The sequence below is a fragment of the Dromiciops gliroides genome, chromosome 4 (assembly GCF_019393635.1).
Source record: "Dromiciops gliroides isolate mDroGli1 chromosome 4, mDroGli1.pri, whole genome shotgun sequence".
Classification (NCBI taxonomy): Eukaryota; Metazoa; Chordata; class Mammalia; order Microbiotheria; family Microbiotheriidae; genus Dromiciops; species Dromiciops gliroides.
This window is the reverse complement of record NC_057864.1, coordinates 297,953,967-297,964,088: the sequence shown is the minus strand read 5'-3', so window position 1 is coordinate 297,964,088 and position 10,122 is coordinate 297,953,967.

The window sequence follows — 10,122 nt, the reverse complement described above, 5'->3', positions numbered from 1 at the left end:
TGAAAGTACACAGAGAAGTGTCCATGGGCTCAAAAACAGGCAACATCACAGCTTCAACAGAGTATGAAGGCACAGGAGCTGTCTTCCTCTTTTTTTTCGAATCCTTTAGCCACAAGGGCAGTCTTCCAAAGGAGCACCTTGTGGTCTTCTGTGTTTCAGTTTCTCAAATATTTTGGTATCAGGATTACTTTACATTCTAAAAGATATTGCAGACTACCCCCCCAAAGAGTATTTGTAGGAAGAGAATAAATATTTATATAATGCCTACTCTTTGCTAGGCACAGTACTAAATTTGATCCTCACAACAGACCTCTAAAGTACGTGGTATTATTCCCTTTTATACCTGAGGAAACTGAAGCAAACAGAGATTAAGTGACTTACCCAGAGTCACATCGCCATTAAGGGTCTAAGGGTAAATCAGAACTCAGATCTTCCTGATTCCAGGACCAGCAGTCTATGCACTGTACCACCTAGCTGCTACAGCATTTATCTATCAGCATTTACTGTATTTGAAATGAAAATGTCTTGATATTATTATGACAATAGGTTTGACTTCATGAACATCTAGAAAGGCCTCAGGGATTCTCAATGGTCCCTGGGAAGGCAATACTTTTAGAACTATTGACCTAGAGAATAAGGAAAATATACATTGAGTGTGCCCTCAGAGCCATTGCTGCTCTTGCTTTTATTTCTCTTGTCACCTCTCTGACTTGGAGGTGAGAGGCTCAAAGAAGGAAAGTAATTAAACTGTCCAGGGCCAACACATAAAGACTTCTTTGTCTTTAAGCATCAAGGTACCATAATGGATGGGATGCTAATTTAGAATAAGGAAGACATGAATCTGATTCCTGCCCCAGACACTAGCTGGGAAACTCTGAACAAGTCACTTAATTTCTATCAGACTCAGTTACTTTATCTCTAAAATGGGGATAATAATAGTGCCAACTTCAGATTAGTGTACTCAGGGTTAAGGGGTTGTTGTGAGGATCAAATGAATTCATATAGTAAAATACTTTGCCAACCTCAAAGCACCATTAAATGCTAGCTTTTTAAATTGTGAAATTAATTTATCCTTGTTTGGTAAAAATTATGATGGTGTGAGTCCTCTTCTCCCCTCTCCCTCCAGGTAGAGCCTATATACATTCCAAAGCTTATCTATATTTCATTAAAGTCTATTGCATAACATCTATTTCTGCACACCTAGTCTCTACAAAGATAGTACCAAAATGAAACTATAGTTAATCCAATAAATATATACTACCCTACATGTATTTCATTTGCATAAAGATTCCCAAGAGGGAGCCTATGGTCAGCTACAAACAGAAAAGTGAATTATTTTTCAAATTCATGGGGATTGTCATCTGGGGGTTCAAGATGAACCAAAGAGGTTTTGCTGATGCATATTATTGTAGCTCCTCCATAGTAGGGAAAAGATAAAGTTAATACAGATTAAAACAAAGCATTAGAATTACCTAAAACAACAGTATTTTGTTGGGGGGACATTTGATAATGAAAGATGCAGAACCATGCAGAATGAGTGCATGTAAGGAGCTGGGGTTTTTTGTTTTTGTCTTTTTGTTTTTGTTTTTTTAGTGAGGCAATGGGGGTTAAGTGACCTGCCCAGGGTCACACAGTTAGTAAATGTTAAGTGCCTGAGGCCGGATTTGAACCCAGGTACTCCTGACTCCAGGGCTGGTACTCTATCCACTGCAATACCTAGCTGCCCCAGGAGCTGTTCTTCATATTGTTACACCCTCCAAAGCCAATCAAAGGATCCTACCTTAACCATCCTTGCTAGAGGCATCTGGCAGCAGAGTGGAAACATCTCAAAGTCTGTGATAAAGGAGGCTTAGGTTCAAATTTTGCTTCAGACACTTACTAGCTGTGTGATCCTGGACAAGGAACCAACCATCTCTATGCTTCAGCTTTCCTCACTGTAAAATGGAGATAATAACTGTACCCATCTTGTTGAGTTGCTGTGAGGATCAAATGAGATATTTGTAAAAGCATTTAGCACAGTGACTAGCAAATAGTAGGTGCCTTATCATTGCTTATTCCTTCCTTACCTCCACTCCTAGTAGTCTAGTAGAGGACTCTTCTTTAAGGACCAGTCCTGCCCAAGTAGAAACCAGAAGGAAAGGGCTAGGAAAGAATGGCCCCACCCACACAAGGCTGTGACCCCAGAACAGAGACCTCTCCAGGCTAACTCCCTAACTTCAAAATCATGAACTTCTCTGGCCAAGGCAGATTGGGAGGAAGAAGACACAGGTCTAAGCAAAAGTGCCTTCCTCCTTTCCCATCAAGTGATACCTTTTCAGTGAGTTAGCTGAAACACTCTTCTGAATCTCATCTGCATTAAAATCCCCAATTCCTACAAGTTAGAAAATTTTATACAGGCCCCAGATGGAAGGACAAACAAGTTTCTTTTCATACCTAAAGATCTGTCCAAGCTATATTCACATACAGGAAATAGTCCAAATGTGTTCTCACCTGATAAATGTTTCAGAGCATAGCATCTTATCACTTACTTTAGAGCATTTACTTCAGCAATTTGAGTGATTTATGAAAAAAACTCATATTTTTACCATAATCCATCCCATGAGTCTCAGCTCTTCTTCAGTGATGATGATGGAATGGCAGAAAGGTAGATGGGATTGTAAAAACAATGCAATCAGCACAGTGTCTAGGATCATTAATTTAACTGTTGCTACTTGACACAAGATCTTTGTCCAATATGTAAAGAATTAAGAAACTATAAGAGGCACTGGGTCATATCCATATAGTTATTGTAGTCACAAATGAATGCTTAAATCGTAAATAAGTGATGGAATCACTGTGGAAATTATTAATACATACTACAACCCATCTATGACTTAGGAAATGGAACTTAAATAGTTTCCTTAAGAATATAAATATTAAGTGGTTCTTTCAGGGTCACATAGCTAATAAGTGCTAGAGGCGGGTTTGAGCATAAAGAGTAATTAGACTTAGGAAAAGAATGTCACTTTACCTTACTTTTAAAAGTAAAAAAAGATTAGTGAAGCTATAAAGTTTGAAGTATAGAGATTTTAAAATGGCAGAGATGCTGATGGATTGCCTAGATTTTTTTTTTAAGTGGCAACAACACCATTTGTTGAGGAGAAGAGTAGGTAGGAGTAGTAATATGTGCTTTAGGAGATGATGGAAGACTTTGAATGGTCACCGTGGGAAGTGTTCTAGGTAGTCATTCAAAGATGATCCCAAGATTGCCATGGTATAGTGGATAACCACAGTGATTAGAAAATATGGACTGGCTTTACATGCTTTTGTGAGTTCCTTCAGCAACATTCAATGACTTGTAAACAGAAGGGTAAGTTGGAATACCTCAGGGCTGAATATTAAGAAGCCCTAAAGAGAAAAAGGACAAGGGGCCAAGGCATTAAATGGTAGAATACAGTGGCTTACTGAATTGATTATCTATATAGTCAAGACTGTGAAGAATGGGGAATGAAGCCAAAACAGATGTAATAGACAAGAAAATAGTGAAAATTTTAAGGAGGATGTTTATGGATGGAAAAGAGGCTCAAAAGTTAAGAAACCATTGATGTTTCAGAAAGAAAGGGACCAAGAAGAAATTTCTCATCTGCTTACTTTTGCATCTGTATAAATCTTTATGACAGCACTCTAGGCATATATTAAGGGTGATCTTGATGAAAATGTGATAAGGAAACATAGGCTTTCAAAGAATTTTCCAGAGCAAACCACTTCACAATCCAAGTACCCTTCTGTGAATCTCTCTCATGTTTTCCTCACCTTGCAAAAGCAATTCCTTATTGATTTTTTAAAGGAAAAGTAATTTTATATTTTATATTTTCATTGGAAAATAAAGTTTCAAATTATAATGAAAAAATGTAACCATGTATTCTTGGCAAACTCAAAGACCTATCTAAGCATTTGCATTCAGCTTGAGTTGCTAACTTAGGCAGACTTTCAGATATTTGTAATTCCTTTTACTATGAAATGTACAAGATCATATTTAGTACCACTAAAAGTGAGGCCCTAATAGCTTTATGTGTACAGACAATAATATACATGGTTATTGGGAAAGATTTTCATAGACCCTCACTCCTGATGTGTAATACACCTTAATGTTCTAGGCAGGGCTAAAAGTAGACAAGCAATGAGCTTTTCAGCATATGCCAAATTCCAATTGGTCAATTTTTGAAAATGTGCCATGTACTGCTGAGAAAAAGATATATGCCTTTCTATCCCCATTCAATTTTCTCCAGATATCTATCATGTCTAACTTTTCTAGTATTGTATTCACCTCTTTCACTCCTGTCTTATTTATTTTTCAGCTAGATTTATCTAATTCTGAGAGGGGGAGATTCAGATCCCCCACTAGTATAGTATTACTGTCTAATTCCTCTTGTAACTCATTTAACTTCTCCTCTATGAATTTGGATTCTATACCACTTGGCACATGCATATTTAATATTGATATTGCTTCATTATCTATAGTGCCTTTTAGCAAGATGTAGTTTCCTTCCTTATCTCTTTTAATGATATTTATTTCTGCCTGTGCATTGTCTGAAATAAGGATTGCTACCCCTGCTTTTTTTACATTAGCTGAAGCATAAAATATTCTTCCCCAGCCTTTTACCTTTACTTTGAGTGTATCTCTCTGCTTCAAATGTGTTTCTTGTAAACAGCATATTGTAGGATTCTGGTTTTTCATCCACTCTGCAATTTGATTCCTGGAAGGATTTGCATGAACTGATGATGAGTGAGATGAGCAGAACCAGAAGAACATTGTACACAGTATCATCAACATTGTATGTTGATCTACTGTGATGGAGTAGATTCTTCTCACCAATGCAATGGTACAGAAGAGTTCCACGGGACTCATGATGGAAGGGGATCTCCAAATCCAGGGAAAAAAAGAACTGTGGAGTATAGATGCTGATTAAAACATACTATTCCTTTTGTTTTTGGTGCTGTTGTTTTTCTATTTTGAGTTTTTTTCCTTATTGCTCTGATTCTTCTTTTATAACATGACTAATGCAGAAATAGGTTTAATGTTATATATGTATGTGTGTGTGTGTGTGTGTGTGTGTGTGTGTGTGTGTGTGTGTGTAACCTATATCAGATTACCTGCTGTCTAGGGGAGGGGGGAGGGAGGGGAGGGAGGGAGGGAGAGAGAAAAATCTGAAATTGGAATGCTTGTATAAACAAATGTTGAGAACTATCTTTACATGCAACTGGAAAAAATTAAAATACTTTTATCAGAAAAATATAATTAGAAATCAAAGGAATATCCATCAATTGGGGAATGACTAAACAAGCTGTGGTATATGATTGTGAAGGAATACTATTGTGCTATAAGAAATGACAAAAAGGAATGTCACTGCCAAACTGAGTCTGAAAATATTCCTCTTTCAAAGAATTACTTGCCCACATGATCCAATCAAAAATTTAAGTAAATATTTTTGTGTTTTTTTTTATTATTTGGCACACAGAGGTATAACCACGGGAAGAAGTCTAAACTTCAACTCCTACAGAGAACAGATTTATGTCATGTTTCTCAATCATTCAGCACATGGCTGAGAGAAGAAGTCTAAACTTCAACTCACTGAACAAAGGGGAGGGTGAGAGTTTTATAGAAGAGAGAAGGGGAGTGGGAATAGACTTGGGGCTGAAAAGTTAGAATGGTTTGGAAAATTATGAGGCTATATATTTGGGGAGTGAGATACATAAAGTAGTAATAGTAGTCCTAATCACATAGCAAACATGACTGGCTCCCAACTAAGCTCATGCTATAAATTTCAAGGTGCCCAGCTTTCTGGGTATCCGTGATATGTCTGCTTTGTTGCCTGTTTGACTAACCAATATCTGGTTAAATAACTACTTTGCTTTTCCAAGGAAAGAGTAAGAGCTGATCAACCACATTTCTCCATGGTCAGAGCATCCTCCTCAGGGCCAGAGTAAACCTAACTGGACCCACTCCTACCAGGCTGCTACTTCAAGGATAATTTCAGAAAGGCCTGGAAAGACTTATATGAACTAATGTATACTGAAGTGAGCAGGGCCAGGAGAACATTGTGCACAGTAACAGCATTAGTGTTCTATGAGCAATTGTGAATGACTTAACTACTCTTAGTAATACAATATTCCAAGACAAACCCAAAGGACTAATGATAAAACATACTATACACTTCCAAAGCAAGAACTGATATTGATTGAACACAGACTAAAGCATGCTATTTTTTACTTTTTTCATTTTTTCTTTGATTCAATATTCCTTATACAAAATTACTTATATGGTAATATTTTACATAATTACACACATATAACCTATATATGATTGTTTAGGGGAAGAAGAGAAGGAGGGATAGAATTTGTAACTCGAAACTTTAAATAAAAACATGTATTATTATTTTTAAAAAAGAAACAGGTCTTGAATCCTAGTTTCCCTAACTCTAATGCTCAATCAGTGATTCTCAATGTGTGGCCTAGGGACCTCTGAGAATATTTAAAATACCATCAGGTAGGTTTTGTGAGTTCAAAACTGTTTTTGTAATAATCCTGATATTTTAATTTCTATTATAGTAAACATTGATATAACATATAAACAAAAGCTCTTTGGGGTATTGAATAATTTTAAGAAGATAAAGGAGTAACTAGGCCAATATATTTGAGAACTATAGCCCTAGACAATCCTGTCTCTTATTTTATTAATAATAAATGTTTAATCAATGTTTGGAGAATAGAATCGAAGTAAATTTTAAAAGCACCATCACCTTTGATATTAAAATGATAAAGGTGCAAACTCATTATTGCAGAAAAAGTATTTTGCTTTGAGGATCAACTATCCAGACAGACCTTACCTCAAAGTAATCCTAATAATCCTGTTGATGTCCCCTACAGTCAGTTCTGTGAGATTTTAATTTCTATTTTGCGTTCCAGGCCTTTGGTCATCCAACTATTCCAGGCTTAGGTAAAATGATTGGTTTTGTCATCAGGACAGCCAACAGGAGTTTTTAAGGACAAAAATTCATGATAACTAACTGTCCCAGAGTCAAGAAAAATCAAATTTTGATAAAGATTCCAATTTTCTCCCTATGGAGCTGCCAGTATAATTTATAAGAAGTTTGGAAAAGGTTTGAACAAACACCTCTGGTACAATGGCCACAAGATCACTTCCCTTCTGAACTCAATAGAATCATAGACTCAAAGTCCTTTAGAACAGAAAAGAAGGGGGACTCCTGGGGGCAGGTGAAGTGAAGGGGATGGAGAATCACTGGAAAATGTGCTTTATTAGTTAGGCAGCTAAGAGGTATGGTGGATATATAGAGTGCTGGTCCTGGAATCAGGTAAACCTGAGCACTATCCAGCCTCAAATACTACCTGTGTGACCCTGGGCAAGTCACTTAACCTTTGTCTGTCTCAATTTCCTCATATTTAAAATGAGGATAATTATAGCACCTATACGGAGAAGATATAATGAGAAAATATTTGTTACGGACATTGTAAACATTAAAGGGCTATAGAAATGTCAACTGGCTATTTTTGTATTATCAACATTTTGTGAACACCCAATGAATGGAAAGTAGTGTCTTCTAATCTCCTACACTGACTCCTTGTCGTTGTCTTACCTCTTTAATGTGGGCATTGCTCTGGGTTCTGCTCTTAGCCCTCTTCTATGAAATCTCCCTTGGCTATCTAATTAACATAGGTTGGAAAAAAAACTTTTACTGTGTGCATTACAAAATCTCTCTATATATTACTTACTCCTCTTTTCAGAGCTCCAGATCAGCAATGCAATTGCCTACTGGTAATCTATACCTTGATAATTCACTGATATCTCAAATGTAACCTGTCCAAAACTACTCCTACTTCTGGCTTCACTCTGCCCCTTGGTATGACTACCTTTCACTGTCTGAATCTTTGATTCCTCCTTCTCCCTTATTTCCCATTTCCAATCAACAACCAAGTCCAATGGATTTTATCTCCTCATTGTCTAAGGTCTCACGTTGGACAGGTCTTCATTATGATGTGCCTAGAGTATAATAATCATGACTCCAAATACTTGTACAGCTTTCATACCCTTTCCAAAGTCTTTTCTTCCCTAGGCTAACCATTCTTACTTTGTTTAATCACTTGTGATAAAATTTACATAAATGGAATTTTTTTTAAAAAACAGTGGATAAAGCACTGGCCTTGGACTCAGGAGTACCTAAATTCAAATCCAGCCTCAGACACTTGACACTAGCTGTATGACCCTGGGCTAGTCACTTAACCCTCATTGCCCTGCAAAAAAAAAAAAGAGTTATATTTTGGGGCAGCTAGGTTGCTCAGTGGATAGAGCACCAGCACTGGAGTCAGGAGGACCTGAGTTCAAATCCGGTCTCAGACACTTAACACTTACTAGCTGTGTGACCCTGGGCAAGTCACTTAACCCCAATTGCCTCACCAAAAAAGAAAAAAAAAACAACAGAAAAAAGACAACCTAAATGAATAAAATATGTTTAAGGTCATGTGCTAGATTCTGGTGATAAAAATATAAAAGGAAGACAGTCCCTGTTCTCAAGGATTTCATATTCTAATGGGAGAGACAACACATATGGAAGGTTTCAACTGCAAGTCAGTTGGAAAGGTAACTATCCATCTTCCATCAGCAGTTGTGCTTGTTTTCTACTCCAGGAAACATCATACATCATGTAAGATAAACTTTTCACCTGAAATCTCATCACCATACTGATTGCTTCAGTTTTTTATACTCAGCAACCTTCTCAATTTCCTCAGTTGCCTTTCCCTTTGACTAAAACCACCCTGTTTTCCTTTATTGATGGCTTAGATCTGAACTTTCCAAGTAATTCTCCTTTTTCTACTTGCATTTCTTAGTTTCCAATCCATGAAACATTATACCCCCTGTCATCCTTCTCCCCTATTTCGCTCACTTTCCAGCTTCCTGTTGTATTCTCCCTCATTACATTGTAAGCACCTTGAGGGCAGAAACTTGTTTGTTCTAATTTGTATGTTCAGCATTTAGCAAAGTGCCTGGCACAAAATAGGTGCTTAATTTTATTTATTTTATTGAATTGATTTCTATTGAATTGAAAAATGCTCCATGGTCCTTAGGGTATAATAGCAAATCAGATGTTAATATCTCTTTAATGTCATTTTTGCTAATAAAATCATACTTTTCAGATGTTGAACCATTTTACAGTGTCAAGGACTTGGTGGCAAGAACTTTCTTTTCTGGATGTTCAGCAACTCTGACTATAGCACCAGTGAAAGCAATTGCCAGGGTACAAGGGTTGCTTTCCAGGATGATGGTTGAAGATATTGAATTGAAACCATTGCCAATCTCAAGGCTCTTAGATTCAGGGTACAGTTTTGTCTCTAACGGGATCTGAGGGGAGATGCTAGACAAGGTACTAATGGTGGTCTGACTTACCTCACAAATGCTATGCCTGTCACTCCCCCAGCAGGATTCCTTGCTGCTTCAGCAAGTCAGGGACTAGAGTGCCTGCTCTGAGTATAGTAGTTAAGTAGAAGGAGATGGCTGGCCCCTTCTTCCCAGGAATTGATTCCCTGATTTGTGGTTGTGAGGTGCTACATTAGCAGCAGGAATCCTGTGCCTATCTGACAGTGGCAATTGATCAGCAGTTATTGTTGGTGGTGATGAGAAAAATGGGTCCCCTCTCCACAATTATTTCTCCCTTTAATTATGGCTATGAGGGTTGGGTTGGAAGTAAGGATGATGCTCTACTAGGTACTGCCACTCCTAAGACTCTAGTCCCTTTCTTGTTGAGGATGTACCTACATATTTGATAGATTCTTTACCAAAGAATAGAAATGCATGCTATGTCTACATCTACAACTGAGTCAACTATTTTGACTAAATTCATCATCCAGTATAGCCAAATCATCAAGAGAAGCAAAAGCTTGAAAATAAGGCATTAACTGTTTTCTTTTGGTAAATATCTATCATATGGGAAAGGTCTACAGGGAAAAGAGGGAGATCAACTGTCCTGAATAATTCACACAACAAATAACCACACTAAAGAGACAACAAATACAGCATCCATGGATCTGTTTTAAAGTTCTCCATCTGTATTCTTCCCAGAGAACTTCTCT